The 20,022-nt window shown below is 41.8% G+C and overlaps 1 protein-coding gene across 2 annotated transcripts in view; it reads left to right on the top strand.

The window, feature by feature from the left end:
• The first annotated feature begins 7,768 nt into the window (after positions 1-7,768).
• large1 (LARGE xylosyl- and glucuronyltransferase 1) overlaps positions 7,769-20,022 on the top strand; it is a 65,623-nt gene continuing 53,369 nt past the window's right edge. The window contains exon 1 of one of the 2 annotated variants that reach the window (XM_082504790.1): positions 7,769-8,537. The gene's annotated coding sequence lies outside the window, so the exon portion shown is untranslated. The remainder of the gene's footprint in view (positions 8,538-20,022) is intronic. The other variant, XM_082504789.1, reaches the window with a different exon arrangement.

Here is a 20,022-nt window from a genome sequence, read left to right as displayed (position 1 = left end):
CTTTGCAAAACTTTAGGCACAATTCACTGCACAACACTCAATTACCAAATTTCCAACACACTCCTAGCAAAAGTATACACATGTATGGCTATCATTAACACTAATTTGCCAACTGTCTGGCACACTTTCACATGTGAAAACTTTTTTAGATAATTAGTTCACTTTGCAATCAGCCTAAGCACTATAATACAGGTAAGCTGTGTGTGCGTAGTACAATGGAGGGAGCAGAAAGAGTGAGAAGTAGAGGAGGCCGAGGAAGAGGACGTGGAGGTGAAGAAGTAGGATGAAGAGGATGACAAGGACAAGGAGGAGCAAGAGGAAGACGAGGAGGGGGGAGAGGAAGATGAGGAGGGGGGAGAGGAAGGGTAGGAAGAGTAAGAAATAGAATTGCTGATGACATCAGAGCTACAATAGTGGACCATGTAATCAACCGTGGAATGACCCTGAGGGTAGCTGGCCAACGGGTCCAGCCTAACTCGAGCCGCTACACTGTAGCAAGTACCATAAGGACATCTTGAAATGAGAATCGGTTAGTACAGTCACTTCGCACTAAGATTTGTAGCACTGCCATATGCCAATGAGAAACACACCAATACCATTGATGTAAAAATACTGAAATTGTTACTTTACAGAATTGCTAGATGACCAGATGCTGGGGGCAGAGGAAGCATGTTCACTGCAGACCAAGTAACCCAGATTGCAAATAATCCTATACTTGGAAATAAACACTTGTGTTTGTTTTGATGTGTTTGAATAAACACCAGTACTTGAAGTTTGGAAACCTCTATGCTTATGGATCTATGACAGAAGTATGAGCTCAAACTGACATAGCCTACCTTGTGCACAGAGAAAGCAAAAGCAAGATGTGTTTTGTATTCATACCATCAGTGTGCAGTTGGCGCATTGTGTGCTTAGTAGATGATGGCTTGTGTGTACTGTTTGATACGGAAACACCATTTTTACGAAGGTGTGAAGAGTTAATCTAGCTGTGTTTGCTTTTGCAAGAGAACTACAATGTTTTGATTATTGGGTGACAGGTTTTCTTATTTGTGTGAAGAGTTTTGCAAAATTAGCCAATAGTTACAAAAAATGTGCTTAAGCAATCAGAAAAAACTGTAAATAACAACTCTGAGCTGGGGAGAAAAGCCTCCTTAATAAATTCTCAGTCTGTAAATAGCTTTCCATGTTTATCAATGCAGTGTGCGATACTAAAACTTGCTTCAGTTCCATGATGTTTAATTTAATTCAATTTTCAATTTTATTTATTCCCCATGAAATAATCTTTGTGGATGAGGCAGGTTTTAACCTGACCAAAAGAAGGAAAAGGGGGAGGAACATAATTGGCCATCGGGCTATTGTAAATGTCCCTGGTCAATGGGGGGAATGTCACTATGTGCGCAGCCATCAGCCAACGAGGGGTACTCCACCGCCATGCCGTACTAGGACCCTATAACACTATGCTTCTCCTTGCTTTTCTTGATGGTTTAAGACAACATATGTTCCAGCTGGACTACAGGGAACCAGCACAGCCAGAGCAGCCTCACTACGTTGTTGTGTGGGATAACGTCAGCTTCCATCGCGCTGCTCTGGTTCGTGACTGGTTTACCAATAACCCAAGGTTTTCTAATATCTTTCTGCCTGCATACTCTCCCTTTCTAAACCCGGTAGAGGAGTTATTTTCGGCATGGCGGTGGAAAGTGTATGACCGAGAACCTTATGTCCGTGTTCACCTCCTTCAGGCCATGGAAGAGGCCTGCCTAGACATATCAGTAGATGTATGCCAGGGGTGGATCAGGCATGCAAGAGGATTTTACCCCCGCTGCCTGGCTGGGGCCAATATAGCCTGTGATGTGGATGAGATTCTCTGGCCTGACCCAGACCAAAGACAAGATGCTGAGGTGGGATAATGTTTCTGGTGTGTGTTGTACTGTATAGTACATGAATGACAATGTGCCACTGTACATACATTGGTTGCGTCTTTTGTGTTTATCATGTGACAAGGGTTTTGAAGGGGAGAATCATAAGCAACCTATTTGTTTTGGAACTATTGTTTTGAATTAATTGTACCAGTGTGCAAAACTCTGTTGTAGTGTGTGTCTTTTTGAGGGCTTGTGTTTGATGTCTGAGGGCAAAGTTTGGTTTTTCAGCAGGAGTGAATAGTTTTGGGTGTAGAGCTTCATTTTGACCTGGAAATAGGATGTTTGGGAAATTGAGTGAGATGTTATGGATTTGTGTTTACTGTTGTGAGGATATGAGGCGTAGTTTCAAGAAATGTGTTTTAGCAATCGAGAAAAACTGTAATATTAAAATCTGTAACATAATGTATTGTTTGGAGTTTAGTCTGTTACAGTTACTATTTTTACCATTTCTTTTTGGAGAAACTGTAATCCACATTATTTCCTTAGGGATTAATAAAGTATTCTGATTCTGATTCTGATTGTTTCAGGATGACCTGCCATTATCCAATGACACATCTGCTTACCTGTATCTTTTGCTCGTTTCTCCTCCTCTTCTTTTCTATTTTTTCTAAACTGAGCACCTGATGGCTTTGAACTTTTCTTGTCCATCTTCCATTGGTTTTATTTTGCACTCCAGTATGAACACAAGTCCCCCAACTCGAGGATCACCACAACATAACCTAATAGACCTACACCTTAGTTCACAGATTCACTTTGTCTCAGGTGTATTTCTGGGATTTCACACAACCCAGGATTCAAATCATGAATACATAATGGACTTGGGTTTACATCATTATGAATGAAATGTGCTCTACTTGGAACCAGCCGGGGCCCCTCCCCTGTCAACAGGTTGTGTGTGAGACTTTAAATCATCAAACTGTAAATAATAAATTTTAAATTGTTATTGATCCCTTTACCCCTGGTCCTAAAGTGTATATTTATTTTCTTACTCTTCTTATATTTATTGTTTGTTTACTTGCACTGCTGTAACTGGAGCCTCGTCATCTCGTCTCTCTATATACTGGACTGTATGTGGCGGAGATGACAATAAAGTTTTTCTGTGGAGGAGACTTTTCCAGCAACAGCAACTTTTTTTTTTTTTGCCGATGCCCGTGATGCCGCCCCGGGCAACCACCCATCCATGTCACCCGTATCAAAAACTGCTACTGCCCTCACCAACCAAACATCACTGAAGCAGCAGCAAAAGAAGATCAAAACTACGCTCCACATTTGATAAACATCGTCATGAATTCCCTCTGACTTCTGCTGTTTGGCTCCCACCACGATAAAATCCCACTTCATGCACAGCTCTCTCTCTCTCTCTCTCTCTCTGTACTTCAAGAACAGTTTCCGATCTCAAATCTCTGTTTTCAGCATTATTCATTCACTTATTACCTACCAGTCTACCGTTGTTTGCAGCCTTGTTGGCCGCTCTTTTTTTTTTCTTTTTACTTAAATGACCTCGGAAAAGAGAGTCTAATTTTTGTTATTCAGTACTGAAGAAATTTAAACTTTTTAAAATCATGTAAAATTGCACAATGTGTTTGAGGTTATCTGCTATAAAAAGCATGCAGGCCAGGAAAATCTCCTTTTTCTGTGTTTTATCCTCAGTTACTCTGACACGAAGGCATCTTGTCATGGTCCGTGGCCCGGTGTCCAGGGAGCTGATGGGATGCCCACGCTCACAGGTGTGGCCGTCGACTCCACACCTGCATCCCATCCCAGGCGATCAGGTGGACCATTTAACCCAGCTCAGCCAGCTGCTCCACGCCAGTCCGTTAGTCGCCTCTCAGCGGTAACAGCTTGGCGTGTTTGGAGCCCTCTCCTGCCTGTCTTCCTGCCTGCCTGGAGTTTTTGGATCACTACCGGCACTCGTCTCCTCTAATCACCTGGAACTTCCCCGCGGACCCTCACCCCTCCCTCCAGTTCCCACAGCCCCATCTGGACCGTAAGATTCATTCTCTACCCACGTATGCTGTTATTTCTCCGTTCCCCAGTAACCCTCTTCCTCTTTCTGTTGCAGCCTCCCACAGTCCCGATTACGGCGTTCCTGAGTTATTTCCCGGTCCCTTGATTTTCTAGTTACCTGTCGTGTTTTCCTTTGACCCTTCCGGGACGCCCTTAGTTAAAATAAAGTTCTTTTGCGTGCACCTTGGCGTGTTGTCTCTGCTTCTGGGTCCAGCTTGTGTGCTGAACTATGGTTCATGACACATCTGCTTTGATGCTCACACCTCTGATGAAGTTTCACATATATCAGTACTTAAAAATGATCAGAATTATAATATTTCTGACTATCTGAGGCAAAATTGAATCGAATTGGGACCTTGTGAATCGGAATCAAATGGATTTTAGAAATGAGTGATGACACCCAGTCCTAGTGAATAGCCTAGGCCTGACAGAAGTGGATGTAGCTGTGGGTAATAAGAAAAGATGAAAAGAACTATTGATAATTTTCTTGTTAAGTTAAGGCCTGATCCATCTGAAATTCATAGCCAGTGCTCTGACACGGAGCCATCAACCTGTTTGCTGCAGCAGGCAGCAGCAAACAGGTTGTCAGAGGAGGCTGAGATGATGATTAAGTTTAACATTGTCTACAATATTGCCAAAGAGTGCCAAAGGACTTTAAGCACAAGCACTTTTTCAGTAACTTATCTTTCTTGTAGAAATGTGCTCCAAACAAAGAACCTTGTGTTGACAAGATTGTTAGTTAATCATTTACAAATTAATAGTGTCTGTATAGACACAATTTCCCCCCCAAAAAAGTGCACATGTAAAACTGCGGTTTTATGCGATGCAGTTGAAAAATTTGAGTGCGCCTAAGAAAAAAAGTTAGGCGCACCAGTTCAACCGTGGCAAAAAGTTAGTCTAGAACCCTGCCTACTTAGCATAACTAAGGGAGGATTCAGGGTCACCTGATCCAGCCCTAACTATATGCTTTAGCTTTAGAAGGTTTGAAGCCAAATCTTAAAAGTAGAGATAGTGTCTGTCTCCTGAATCCAAACTGGAAGCTGGTTCTATAAAAGAGGGGCCTGAAAACTGAACCCTCTCCCTCCCATTCTACTTTCAAATACTCTAGGAAGCCAGCAACAAGAGCCTAAAAAAACTAAATTGTAACCAAGTATGGAAGCACTGAGACACTGTGGGTGTCAGGCTGGGCAGAAATAAGACTCCATCATGTTACACAAAGTATTTCCAAACATCTGTAATTGTTAACTATGATTGCAAATTTCCATGTCTTGCCAGGGCCTGCTGAGAATTTGAAGAACAATTTGTTAAATGTACAGCTGTTGCGCAAAGGTGTTATAAATGCTGTGACGCTCAAGATTATGATCTACAGGATATTAACTGATAAAAGTGAGCTTAAGATTCTGTATAATCAGTGTTCGTATAGTGTGCCTTGCTGTTTTGCAGTCTTAAGGATTAAAGTCCTAAGGATTAATTTTTACTACACTGCAGTTCAGTTGTCATAAGTGATGGATGGAAGGAATTTTTCTGCAGTCACAGAAATATTAAACAGGGAGGAAGAAAGCAGTTTCACTGGATCACAACAGTAAAATATGGGAAAATAAGATGCATTTCATTTAAATGTGGGGCAGGTTTATTTAGTGAGGCAAATTTTGTGATGTCACAATTACAGTGTGATTCACTAATGATTTATTTACAAAGACGCAGCCAGTTCAGTAATAACCAGCATTCTCCCAAGAGAAGGACTCAAAACTCATGAGAAGGGAGCGTGAGCACTGTAGGCCTGCTAACCAAAATATTCCAGTGTAAATGTAGGCTTCTCTCTGAAAAACGTGAGGCAGTTCAGATCACTGAGGAGGCTGAAGGAAAATTAATATGCTTCTGATATAAGAAATAACTCTTCAGATAGAAATTGACAAGCACTGTGAAAGTGCAAAATCCATAGTTCTGAGGACTGAGACTCAGGTGGAGCTCAGGAGAGCTGCATTAATACAAACTGTTCCACCATATCAAATTGGGCCCATATCAAATTGATGGCTGCAGTTATAGCCACACATATAGTAATATCTACCAAACAACACAGTGCTACAATAGAGACTTATACATAACACTACACTTATATTTTGCTTTCTTTAAAAATAGCCTTTACTTTACAGAGTGATGAAGGTGGTTTTGGTTTAGAATTGATTTATACAATCACACAATACTGTATTCCATAGGTGTCAAACTCTGGCCCCAGACTAATTATATTTGGCCCGCGAAGCCATACCAAATTACTATTAGAGCTGGCCTACTGGTATTATACAGCTAATATATATATTGTTTAGTATTAAGCTTTGCTTGTTCCATATTCAGTTTTTCAGCTAAACTTGTTTGAGTCCATAAGAAAAGATTCATTCTTATATCTGGAGGAAGATTTTTTTTTCAATAAATATTAACGTTAGCCCGCGACTTTGTTCCAGTTTTGAATTTTGGCCCACTGTGTATTTGAGTTTGACACCCCTGCTGTATTCTATAAATAAGTGTGCACACTTTAATTTACACTGTTACACTTAATGTAATCTTCCTCTGTTTTCTGAGTTACCTTAGTGGCAGCTGCTCCAGTTCCTTGGCTGATGAACTAAGAATCTATATAAAGACCAACAAATTAGGTCATACCACAACTGTATCGTGGAGGGGGGGGGGGGGGGGGGGGGTAATGATATTTGCTATGTTACTTTCAGTAAGGGTTTTTTTTGTGTCTTTGTGGGCTCTTTTTGAATTATTTTCAAAACACTCAAATCATTACAAATTATATATTTAAAGTAGCTTATCTCAAAACAAATGGTAACATGTAAATGTTGACATTATGTGTACACTGTTTTATTGTAAATACATTTTGCTAAACAGTGTTTAGTGCAGTGGTACTAATATGTGTTGTCATTGAAATCTGTAAATAAATTCATAAAACAGTGATGCTAATAGTGCTTGTAACTGATTTTGTCTTATACAATGAATATGTAGCGTCTATAGAAGAACAATTAATATTTTTTAAATATGTGATTATAAATGTTTTTACTAATAACACAACAAAATTAATTAAAGTACATATGTGATCCAAAAAACACCTGTGGGACAGGTTTATGTAGTTCTTATGCTGACAGTCGGTTTAAATTCTTCTTATTATTATTAGAAATTATTAAAACTGAAAATGATTATTCTGTACAAAAAGGTCCCCATCAGTGCTATATGGGTGCTGCTGTTAATGAGCTCAGAAAAACAGGCATACATCTTATTTTTTTTAATAAAAGTATATTAAAATCAATGTTTTAAAAAAATAAGGCTTAAGCAGCTTGTGACATGGTTAACTTTTAATATCTACCAGAGGGCGTAAAAATATTATTGAAAAAAAGAAGGCAGGGTGTTGGGAAAGCAGCTAGTTAAACTTATCATGCAAATGCTAATGCTAACTCTGTTTCCACACAAAGTGTGGCTCATAACTGATCTCAGAGCAGAACTAGTGGCAGTTTGTCTTAGATGCTAATCCCCTGTTACAATCACTGGCTGCAGCCACAAAATGGCACTGATGTAAAGGATAGATGAATATAGGTGAAATATCCCAATGGCAGAAGGCTTTGTGAGATGGAAGGAGATTTTCAGGCAAGTTTTGTTTTTTGTTTTGTGTATTTTATGTTCAATATAGGTATTTGTTGTGCCTGAAAATGAATAAATAAATGAATGAAATGAATGAATGAATGAAGGACAGAGAGAGACTTTGGTGTATTTGAAGCCATGACAAGGCAAATGTTGTTTGCCTTGCTTGACCTGACAGAGACCCTGTAGGTCAAGCAATGCTAACCGCGATGAACCCAAAAATCTCAAAACTGACCCTCAGCTTTTGTTTTGTTACTTCAGTTCAATTGTGTTTTGATTGTGTTAATCGGGCTGCTGAGGTCTTCAGCCCATCAGTAGGTTAGTCAATTCCAAGACTTCCAATCCGTTTGATCGACTCCTTTGTATCCTCCCACACTTCCAGAATCCAGCGTTGGGATTGGATGTTGGCTGCCTGTCAGGAAGAAAGAGATGCTATGCTGAGGCCGAAAACTCAGACAGAACCAGGACACGGACGATGTTGGAATATCTTAACTGGGGGATTTTAAAGTGTGTTGGGAACTCGGAGCGATTTGAAAGTTGCTGAGCTTGAGCGGAGCAGCGACACCGGGTCTCCGTGTTCCCGCTGCGGACCGTCGCGGCTGTTCGCCTCTTGCCTGCTGCTCTCACAAACGCGAAGCCGGCGCTGTTTTAATGAGACTGGAACTGCCGTGTTTTCGACGCAGCACAGACCGGTGTGAGATTAAGTCTTTATTTAGCCCGAAGCAAACGGAAAGGCTCAGATGTCGTCGCTGGTAGCCGGGGCTAATAGCCGAGGCTGCTGGGCCACATAAATATCCCGAGAAAATCCCAACCTGATGGAGCGAGTGAGCGACGGAGCACGGGCTTATTTTGCGCCAGAAGGACCGTTATGACTGAGCTGCAGGCTCAGTTCTCTTTTTGAAAAGCGCCACGGGGTTCAGTGCTGGGTATTGATTTGATCGAGGGCTCATAAAAGCAGTATTTGGAGGTTCTCTGCATCAGGTGAGTGTGACATTATTCACCAATGACTATCACGGTCACGCTAACAACCCTGGTATTTATGCCACGATCTGTTTCGCTTGTTATAACCTTTAAAGTCCTTGTGCTTACATTTCTATAAGGCCCTTTTTCATACGGTCATTAAGCATGTGTACAGCGCAGCGGATTTACTGTGTGCCGTCCTCCCATACAAAAACTGGGGCATTTTCCTCTAAGTCAGTCTTAAATATTGGAAGGAGATGGTAAACGGTTCAAGTTCAGTCCCCTCTCCTAAAAAGTGTTTTTAATCTTACTGAGAGCTGCGAAAACAACGCCAACAACCTTTACTTTGCCATGTTTTCAGATATGCTAATTCTTGCTTCCCAGTCCTCGGGTGATGGCACTGAGCACACAGACAGCCGTACGTCAGCTGCCTAGCTCAGCGGCAACAGTTGCACGCAGGAATACGGTCATGGTGGGGAAAAGCTCGTTGAATGGTAGCATGGGCTTGGTAGTCCGTGGGCAGGTGCTGACTGACAGTCTACCTGCACGTTTTGTCAGATGTGGGCAGTGTCAGAAATGTGCAGCGCAACCAGTTACCGTGAAGAAGATCCAAGTTCTAACCAATGACCTAACAGCTCCCCCAAATGAAGCCAAAAAGTCTCTATCGCCCCCTGGTGTCTGGCTACAGTATAGGTCACAAACCCCGCCTCCTCCATTTTAGAAGGTGGGACTGGGGTAAACCAAAAACAAAAATTCTCCTCAGATAATTTTTTCCAAGGATGTGCTTTCGGCCATTATTAGTAGTTCGAGTCATGCTGATTCGTGTTCAAGGGGTTTCCCTTCTCATAACTCTGATTCTAATTACAACTATAATACTGTTCAATTTGGTCATCGTAACAGCTCTGAAAAACAGCTGCAATCACGGAGAAACTTGCCTATCTCTGTTCGAGAATGGCAGATGAATCCGTGGATGCTGAGAGGAGGGCAAGCGTTTACTTTACAAAACCATGACTGACTGTGTCATAGTGACAGCATGAGATGATCAACAGAAGGACCTGAGGTCCTGCTGCACTTTTTTGGTAAGTTAAATGTGTGTTTGTAAGCTAATCAGTAAAGTCCTTAGCTAGCTAGCTAAGCTTACAGTTGGCTTTTGGGTAAAGCTGTGCTCATTAGCTAATCCGTGCACATGAATGAATTTACCTTGACTAAAGAAATCACTGTTACCGTATGCTACCCGTACATACGGGTGTGTGAGGACATGGAAGGATCAGTTTTATTTCAGATTTCAGAGATAAACTTCACATTTGACAGTTTGTTATGAGTCTTTTCTCATTGTGATTACAGGAACTGCCCTCAAATTCAGACCTCAGCACTACCCAGTAACATCATCCTGTATGTTCACTCTTAATGCAGAATACACTTAATTTAATATTGGAGTAAATTAGCAATAACTCCAGATGTAACTAATGGAATAAAGTACAAAGTCTAAAGTACCATGTTATGTACTGTTAGTGAATGCTGCAGCTGTTTTACTGAGAAAATTAAAGACAAAACATCAGGTCATCAATATACAATGAGCATAAACAGTAAGTTTGGTGTTTAAGAACGCTGCTGATCTCAGATCTGCACAGCTTTTGCTTTTAACAATGAATGTCTTCAGCTACATGAAGAGGACATTAAATAAAACCTGGTGAAAGGTCATAAGTTGTCACTTGTATGTTGAACTAAAACCTTTAACCTAGAATTCTACCCAACTGTGTTTTGCCAATAGCAAATCATTATAATTCATACCAGAGTACCCAGAGGGGATAATGTATATTTCTAATGTATAACTTTCTACAGGAGTGAATATATCATTGTTATGTAAAAGTCCAGAGCCTCTAAGCTTGGCTGAGGATGTGAGTACGTCTAATATCACACAATGCAAAGTTCGCTGTCCCACTGTTCATGAAATGCTGGGTTTGTCCATCTTCTGGGGCGGGCCTACAGTGGAGAAAGAAAAGTTTTCCTCTGAGTGTGATGCTGGTGAAGATTATGAGTCCTCCCTCTTTTTAATTATAGCGACATGATTGTGCAACATGTAGAGAGCTGCTGTTTTAAAAACCATGACAGCTGTCCATGGCAGCCACTGCCTCTACTTTATACATTACATTTTTAATTTTTGTTTAATCTTTCATGTTGTTTTTTTTTTTGGTTGTTGTTTTTCCCCCCTGTTGTTTCTCCCACTCCTGCTAAACTCTGGCTGTTTCTCAATACTATGCAAGTCTGTACTCACGTTCTCGCTAGTCCGTACTTTGTAAGTTCATCGTCATTCCACAATTGGAATGGTAGTATACTTGATGACATCTCAGCTCCAGGCTTTTAACTGCCATCCCCTCTTAATTTAACTGTGATTAATATTTGCAATTGAAAAGACGCATGATGTAGTAGATTTCTTTATGAAAAAACAAATAATTTAAATAAGTATTTTAAGCATTTTGGCCAAATTTGCTTTTACTTTTATCTGTTTCATAATGTCTAAGCTTAATACAGTTGAGCACAATCACTTCATGACAAAAACTCAAGTTTAATCTCTCTTAATAAGCTATGCTGCTTATTGAATAAAAACAAACAGATGAGATATTAGAATGCTTTTATTTTAGTAGACACTCAAGACCTACAATAGTCTGCTGGGGTTCGGAAGAGAATTGAACAAATATTTAAAACATAATTTGATCATTTCTGGAGCAGTCTTCAGGATCTCCATATATTAACATCCTGTTTCTGTTTCCTGTTTCCTTCTGGCTCCACGTCTACTCACAGTTCTTTAGCGACGCACACAACTCACACCGTGTGTAGACATCCCCTGCAGAGTCAGTCTGCCAGGCGGCTCTTGCTATGTGTTAGCTCCAACTCTGATCACTGGAACATGTGCTCAATAGTGCAACTGTGCTCTCTCGCCACAAGGGGGCCCCCCCACACAGCTGACAGCCTTTCCAACACCTCCTGTATCCGAGGTTCGACTAGCGGACGAACTCTCCTTTCCAGCACCCTGGCATAGACTTTCCCAGGGAGGCTGAGGAGTGTGATCCCCCTGCAGTTGGAACACACCCTCCGGTCCCCCTTCTTAAAGATGGGGACCACCACCCCGGTCTGCCAGTCCACAGGTACTGCCCCTGATCTCCACGCAACATTGCAGAGGCGTGTCAACCAGGACAGCCCTACAACGTCCAGAGCCTTCAGGAACTCGGGGCGGACCTCATCAACACCAGGGGCTCTGCCACCAAGGAGTTGTTTAACTGCCTCAGTGACCTCGCCCCCGGAAATTGGCGGGTCATTCCCCTCATCCCCAGACTCTGCTTCCTCCTCGGAAGACGTGTCAGTGGGATTAAGGAGGTCCTCGAAGTATTCCTTCCACCGCCTGACAATTTTCTCAGTCGACGTCAGCAGCGCTCCGCCAGCACTATACACAGTGCAGGTAGAGCACCGCTTTCCCCTCCTGAGACGCCTGACGGTTTGCCAGAATCTCTTCGAGGCAGTCCGAAAGTCTTTTTCCATGGCCTCTCCGAACTCCTCCCACACCCGAGTTTTTGCTTCAGCCACTGCCCGAGCCGCATTCCGCTTGGCCTGTCGATACCTGTCGGCTGCCTCCGGAGTCCCACAGGCTAACCAAGCCCGATAGGACTCCTTCTTCAGCCTGGTGGCTCCCTTCATTTCTGGTATCCACCATTTGGTTCGAGGATTACCACCACGGCAGGCACCAATCACCTTGCGGCCGCAGCTCAATGCAGCAGCTTCGGCAATGGAGACGCTGAACATGGTCCATTCGGACTCAATGTCTCCAGTCTCCCTCGGAATGCTGTTGAAGCTCTGCCGGAGGTGTGCGTTGAAGATCTTGCGGACTGGGGCCTCTGCTAGACATTCCCAGCACACCCTCACTACGCGTTTAGGTGCACCAGGTCTGTCCAGCGTCCTCCCCCGCCACCTGATCCAACTCACCACCAGGTGGTGATCAGTTGACAGCTCAGCCCCTCTCTTTACCCGAGTGTCCAGAACATATGGTCGCAGGTCTGGTGATACGATTACAAAATCGATCATCGACCTACGGCCTAGAGCGTCCTGGTGACACGTGCACTTATGGACACTCTTATGTTCGAACAGGGTGTTCGTTATGGCCAAACTGTGATTAGCACAGAAGTCCAATAACAAAACACCGCTCGGGTTCAGATCAGGGAGGCCGTTCCTCCCAATCACTCCCCTCCAGGTCTCGCTGTCGTTACCCACGTGAGCATTGAAGTCTCCCAGCAGGACAACAGAGTCTCCAGGTGGAGCACCCTCCAGCACCCCCCCAGGGACTCTAAGAAGGCTGGGTGCTCCGAACTGCCACTCGGCGCATAAGCGCAGATGACAGTCAGGACCCGTTCCCCGACCCTAAGGCGCAGGGAACAAACCCTCTCGTCCACCGGGAAAAACCCCAACGTACCGGCAGCAAGCCGAGGGGATATTAGAATACCCACCTCAGCCCGCCGCCTCTCACCAGGGGCAACTCCAGACTGAGACAGAGTCCAGCCCCTCTCCAGGAGACTGGTTCCAGAGCCCAAGCCATGCGTAGAGGTGAGCCCGACTATATTTAGCCGGTACCTCTCAACCTCACGCACTAACTCAGGCTCCTTCCCCACCAGAGAGGTGACATTTCATGTCCCTATTGCCAGTCTTTGCAGCCAGGGGTCAGTCCGCCAGGGCCTCCGCTCCTGGCCGCCACCCGGCACACAATGCACCCGACCCCTATGGCGGGTGCATTATTTTCACTGAAATTGAGATCACGATTATTTGACGATATTTATTTAACCCTTTAAGACCTACTATGGAACCAAGTCCACCAGAGCTTATTTATATATATATATATATATATATATATATATATATATATATTTTTTTTTTTCTTTTTTTTTTTACATGCTGTAGTGCCATTTGTGGGAGCATTTCAAGTTGCTATACATCAATACAACTGTTATAGCCCATATTTTAATAATATGTATGCATTAAGTCCATAGTAATTACATAAATTGCAAAAAAGTGCAATAAACTACAAAAAAAATTGAAAATCGCTTTTGTTTTGTTTACATATATTTCTACTTGGAGAAATTTAAGAGGTTTATCCCTCAAAACTTTAAATACAATAAAGTTGCAAAAAATAGTTTCCCACCACAGGAAATTTATTTTGAGTGTCTTCATAGTTTTATTTTGGAGATACACCAATTTTTATATACTGCAGGAAAAACAAAAAACAATCCTATGATGCAAATTTGCAAAGAAAACAGCATGTGCCTCATTTCACTGTGGGAAGTGTTACGAACAGCTGATAGGATCGGCAAAGCGTGTTTCTGGAATATTATGTTTTTGTTCCTGCAAGCGCTTTTTATGCAATTTTTGCAAAGCTATATGTGGAAGGAAACCGTGACCGAGGACAAGCTGATGGCATAAGATGTAAGTACAACTCCTCCGGTTTCATATGCAAAACAAATTATTGCGCTAGCTTACACGGTTCAGGTTCTACAGGGATTTAAAAATAGTTACGCAAAACGGAGCGTGCTGCTCTGACCGGCTTTAAAGGGTTAACAATGACTTTAAAAAAATAATATAAAATAGTGTGCAACACCACTGAAGTTTTTTTTTTTTTTTTTTTTTTAAACTCTCTTTTCAACCAACGGCAGTCACTCTCCAAATAACTTCTGCTTAGCTTTCCGAGCTTCCCTCGGGTCCTCTTAATCAGCGGTCTCCAACCTTTTTTGCGCCACGGACCGGTTTATGCCCGACAATCCGGTTGTTCAGTCTGACGTCACTAGCCGTGTCTGGGTCTAAACTCCGCTGCAGGTCCATATATCAAACGATCACTATGGCATTACTGAGAGTTGAAAAACTGTCTAAAGTATTTCATCTTTAATAAAATGATCAGCCTTCTCCTCTACCAGGTGTAACAATTGAGTTTAACATCCAGGCATCCATGAAAACGGAATTTATGACATTTAACGGAGTTAAAAGTTAGCAGGGAGTTAGCTCGCTAGCTTCTATCTAAATACAATATAGCATGTCCTGACTGCGGGGTTTTGGAAACAAATTAAAACGTACAGCTCTGTTATCACTTCCAGCATAAATGAAGACAGAAAACTAAACAGCAGTGACGTTTGTAGGGTTACTGAAGTTGGGCTAGCTGGTATATAATGATGTGCTACGTGACCGCTAGCGACACAGCTATGTTAGCATAATATAAACAAGCTAACTTTTTTTCCACTCGATAAAAGTTAATGTGAGTGTTCTCGGTGGTCAGGAACAAATGTAATCGCATGGCAGGATGCTGTAAAAGGACCAAACTTCAGCCAGGAGAACAACTGAGATAATCCATCCACAATACGAGGTTAGTCATTCATATACTGCTGCATGGGCTGGGCTGTAGTTACATCGTAAGGTTTTAAAAACTGAGCTTAAATAAATGATTAGCGGTAATAAAAGCCGAGGGAGGTCAACAGTGGTCGCTGACTGTTTTAGGAGCTTTTTGAGATCAAATAGAAGAAAATACAAAACATTAAACATGTTAACAACACAAAAGCCATATTAAACGCAGACTACTTTAGACCCGGAAGTAGGATTCGTCGCGTCATCACTGAACAACCGGATATTTTCACGGACCGGCCTTTAAGGTGTCGCGGATAAATGAGGGAGGGGCTAATAATCGGCTCAGTCATTTTTAATGATCGTTGAAAGCCCAGATCGTAATCGTGATTAAAATTCGATTAATTGAGCAGCCCTACTTTCTATAGTTATATTTGAGGAATACACAGTTTGTGGAATTTGCATTTGAGACATTGCACGTTTTTTCTTGATTCTGCTCTGGTCACTGGTCTGTGTTCTCCACGTGTAAAGGAAGGCACGCTCCCTCTCGATGGCTTCATAGCTGGCCAAGTTTAGAAGGATAAACGCTGTAGTTCGGGCATCCTTATCTGAATGAGCAGCTGCAATGAATGAATCGGATTTTTGCTTGAACACATGCCGCTTCTTTGCAGTGTTTCCTTTGAACATCAATGTTTCTGGTGTACGGAATCCTTCCAACATGGTCATTAATGGTCATTTACTAGTCTTTGATACGATAGCTGAACAACGCTAGCTGGCTGCTTGCTCGCTACAATAATAATAATAATAATAAACTTTATTTATAAAGCACACTTAAAAACCAAGGGTATGCCAAGGTGCTTAACAAGTAACATAGAGAATAGAAGGAAGATAATAGAAATAGGACCAAAGGAAGTACTAGGTATGCAAGCAGGTAGCTGTCACTGATACATAGGAAAGCAACAGGTACAGAACAAACAAGAAATTAAATGAGCATAAATGTGCATAATGGTAAATGGTAAATGGCCTGTATTTATATAGCGCTTTACTAGTCCCTAAGGACCCCAAAGCGCTTTACATATCCAGTCATCCACCCATTCACGCACACATTCACACACTGGTGATGGCAAGCTACATTGTAGCCACAGCCACCCTGGGGCGCACTGACAGAGGCGAGGCTGCCGGACACTGGCGCCACTGGGCCCTCTGACCACCACCAGTAGGCAACGGGTGAAGTGTCTTGCCCAAGGACACAACAACCGAGACTGTCCAAGCCGGGGCTCGAACCGGCAACCTTCCGATTACAAGGCGAACTCCCAACTCTTGAGCCACGATCGCCACGATCGATAATATAAAATCATAAAAGAAATATTAACTTAGAGGGAAAGGCAAGATTGAATAAGTGGGTTTTTAGTCGTGATTTAAACAGTGCAATGGAATCAGATACGCGGATATCGAGTGGAAGGGTATTCCACAGTACCGGGGCAGCCAGAGCAAACGCACGGTCACCCGGGACTTCAGCCGAGATCTAGGTTGCACCAGAAGTAGTTGAGTGGCAGATCTAAGTGTTCTAGCAGGAGTATGTGGCTTGAGAAGTTCACTAAGATAACTCGGCGCTAATTTATTAATAGTTTTGAATGTAAGGAGTAATATTTTAAATTGAATAGGGTACTTTATGGACAGCCAATGCAAGCTAGCTAGAACAGGAGTAATAGGGCAAAATTTCCTGGTACCAGTCAAGAGGCCAGCTGCGGCATTTTGGACTGTTTGCAGTCTAAGAAGAAGAGAAGAGGGAAAACCGTAGTACAAGGAGTTACAATAATCCAACCTGGAGGTCACAAAAGCGTGAATAAGCTTCTCCAGGTCCTCATGTGGAACATAATGCCTAGCCTTAGAGATAAGGTGCAGTTGGTGGAAGCTAGATCTCACTACAGCAGACACTTGCTTATTGAGTTCGAGCGAGCTATGCAGCAGTACACCCAAGTTACTGACATAGTCACAGGAAGAGCTAGCAAAGGAACCCAGGGCAGCACAGAGTTGGGCACAAGGGATTTTATGTCATCAAGGTGCTGAGAAAACTTTCACTTTAGCATTTTGTTGGCAGCTCTTTAGCACACGACCACACCACAACTTCTGACACCATGTTTGATGTTTAGTAAAGACGCTGGGTTCATGATTCCTTATCAGCTTTTACAGTGTATAACTGTGGAGACATTACATGCAAGAAGCTTCTTGACTCTGGGGGGGAACCTGGTCCTGTATTAGCCTTTTTTTCTTTTTTCTTTTTTTCACTGCATGCATGCGCAGTGCACTATTCGCTTCAAACAGGTATGGGAAACCCTCATTACTCAACAACACTAGTCAGATGTTCTACAGTTAGATTTAGTTCAGTCAGCTGTTTAAATAAGAACAGCATATTTTTACATCAGGGATATGATGGGTGAAATATTCTATTTAAAATATGCTGACAGCTCTCAAAGTAAGACTTTAAAATTAAATAAGCTTCATAACTGAACTGTTCTAACTTTATTTACTGCCAAACTGATTTGTTCAGGAACAAATAAAACACTGAAATAAATAAGATTTACTTTATTAAATTAAATTACCTAAGTGACTTGTGTCATGTTTAACCTGAGTAGCGAAAGACCACGGGGGTTTCAAAACGATGTGCCGGGAATCAAGTGTTCTCGCCGGCTCTAAGCTGGTGGGGTAACAGACATCTCCAAAACTGTTGGAGCACTTCTGCAAATGTGTGATGTCTTGATAGCAGATATTTGAAGTTTACACAGCTACATTCTTGCCGTAAAATATCTTAAAAGTTTATTTTGTTACACAGAGAGTAATATTTGAAACTTCTTAGCCGCTCTCTTCCACCATTGCCGCGTTTGCGTTTTGGATGAAATGCATTCTGGGATATTTGGCTGCACCAGGTCCACAAGTCACCACCGATGCATGCTCGATAGAATTGGAGGAGCAAGAACACATCCAGGAATTTTGAGCATACTTGGCTTGATGTGTACTTTAAATTGGGACAGTACTTGGTCTGCAACTGATGACATATAACAAGTGCATGAGAACACAAGTACACACAAATACGCACTTTGAGAAAGGCCTCGGTCTCCCTTCCATGTTCCAGGCCACTTGTCAACTAATTGGCATTCCACCAATGCACAGTGTCATTTACACTGGGCAATGCGAAGATTTTGGAGGGCTGCACAGGTGCAAAACATCTCTCCATAAGCAAATACTTCCACAAACAAACACAACTGTGGTAGCATATATTTGACATGACTGTAGGCATATAAATTGATTATTAATGGAATATATAAAATGTAAGTAAATGAGAAAAAAATACAGTATAAATAATCATTTTGAAGGCCGTGTCACCACATATTAAATAATTTTTGTAATGGTCAATATTTTAACTTTGTAACTCTGTTATTAACTAAACTTTTAAATTATTTATTGTTTTCTTATATCTTAATTCAAAGGTAAAAATATAATATTTTTAGAATGACCATACAGCTGTGTGTATAAATGCATGAACAACCACTGGCTATGATTCGGATCATTTTCTGAGCATAAGATCAGGAGGATGTTTCAGCTTCATTAAGTGCTTCTGCACAAAATCCTGTCAGTAAATTCACCTTTGAGGATTGGGTATTCAGATGTTAACAGTAAATGAGTCAAAAACCTTAAGCTAATCAGGCAACAATCGATATCGCCTTTTGTCCCAGAATGCATAATGTTTCAAGATTATGCCTGTTTGTCTTTATAAATAAACATGGAAGCTGCCTCTTAAATGAAGTATGTTGGATCAGCAAACGAGCCTCTTCTGGTCACTGCTTCATTGATTTTCTCATTCTGGGCTGCCAGCACTAAACAAAAACATTCACTGAATAAACAAGAAATTCTTTTCTTCTTGCATCGTGATATGTGCTTATACTTTTCATATTAACAGTGGACTTTGGAGACAATGCATTATGGTCCATGTCCAGGCTCACACAGTATATGAGGGTTTACAGCATATTATATTTTGACATGTTCATCTTCTTAAAGTCAGATTTCAAATGTTAGTTTCAGTTCTGACTCTTAATGTCGATATGCTAGGTTTCTACTTCATATCACTACACCCCTTTGGTAATCAAAATAATAATATTTACCCCCATTAATGGAAATAAAGTTTAGAATCACACAGCTTTTACAGAGGAAACAGATGCAGTTACTTCAAGCTAAAACACTATCTGGAAAAAACATTTTGATGCATGCTCAATCACCCAGGAAAGTAAATCCCAAAAGGTTAATTCTATTCATTTTATTATACTCATGGCCATTGATCAATGATCAGTGGTCTTTGATCAGTGGTTGTTGATCAATGGTCATGACATTTTACATATTAATGACCAAGAAACTGACCTCACAGCCCATTGTTCATTAACTGGGTTAGTTTCAGTCGCTGTGCAAAGGTACTGTTTATAAGGTTGGGGAAACCCACAGTCAGCTGAGACTGAAGAAGTCACTTAGATAAGTGGCGAACCATTTTTCCACTGAAAATGCTATGTCCAGTTGAATAGATTCAACCTTTTGGGCTCTGACAGGAAGAGGTCTGGCGCACCCAAAGCCACAACTAAATCAAAGGACAAGTTTCTGAGAGTTAACAGCTTGTATGATAGGTGGCTCACAAAAAAAACAGCTTTAAGCACAACTTAATAGTGGTCGTAGTAAGAAAATCTCAGTTTCAACTGTGAAGAGAAGACCTCGAGCTGCAGGTTTGACAGGACGAGTTGCAGCAAGAAAGCCGTTGCTAAGACGTCAGAATAAGGCAAAGTGGCTTGCCTGGACCATGAAACAACACCAATGGACTACTGAAGACTGGAAGAAGGTATTATGGAGTGATGAATCAAGTTTTGAAATTTCTGGTTCATCACGCATAATCTTTGTACGCCTTCGAGCAGGTAAAAGGATGGTTCTACAGTGTGTGACATCAACTGTCAAACATGGAGGAGGAAGTGTGATGGTCTGGGGCTGTTTGCTGGATCCCGGGATGACTTTTTCCAATAATAGTGTAAAGGCTTTTTCTATATTTCTTTTTTTTCTGTTTTCTCAAAACAAAGTACAAAAAATATACAGTTAAAATAGA

This window comes from Aulonocara stuartgranti (genome assembly GCF_965226115.1).
Source record: "Aulonocara stuartgranti genome assembly, chromosome: 15".
Taxonomy (NCBI): domain Eukaryota; kingdom Metazoa; phylum Chordata; class Actinopteri; order Cichliformes; family Cichlidae; genus Aulonocara; species Aulonocara stuartgranti.
The sequence above is the reverse complement of the archived record's forward strand: the minus strand, read 5'-3'. Positions and strand labels throughout refer to the sequence as shown.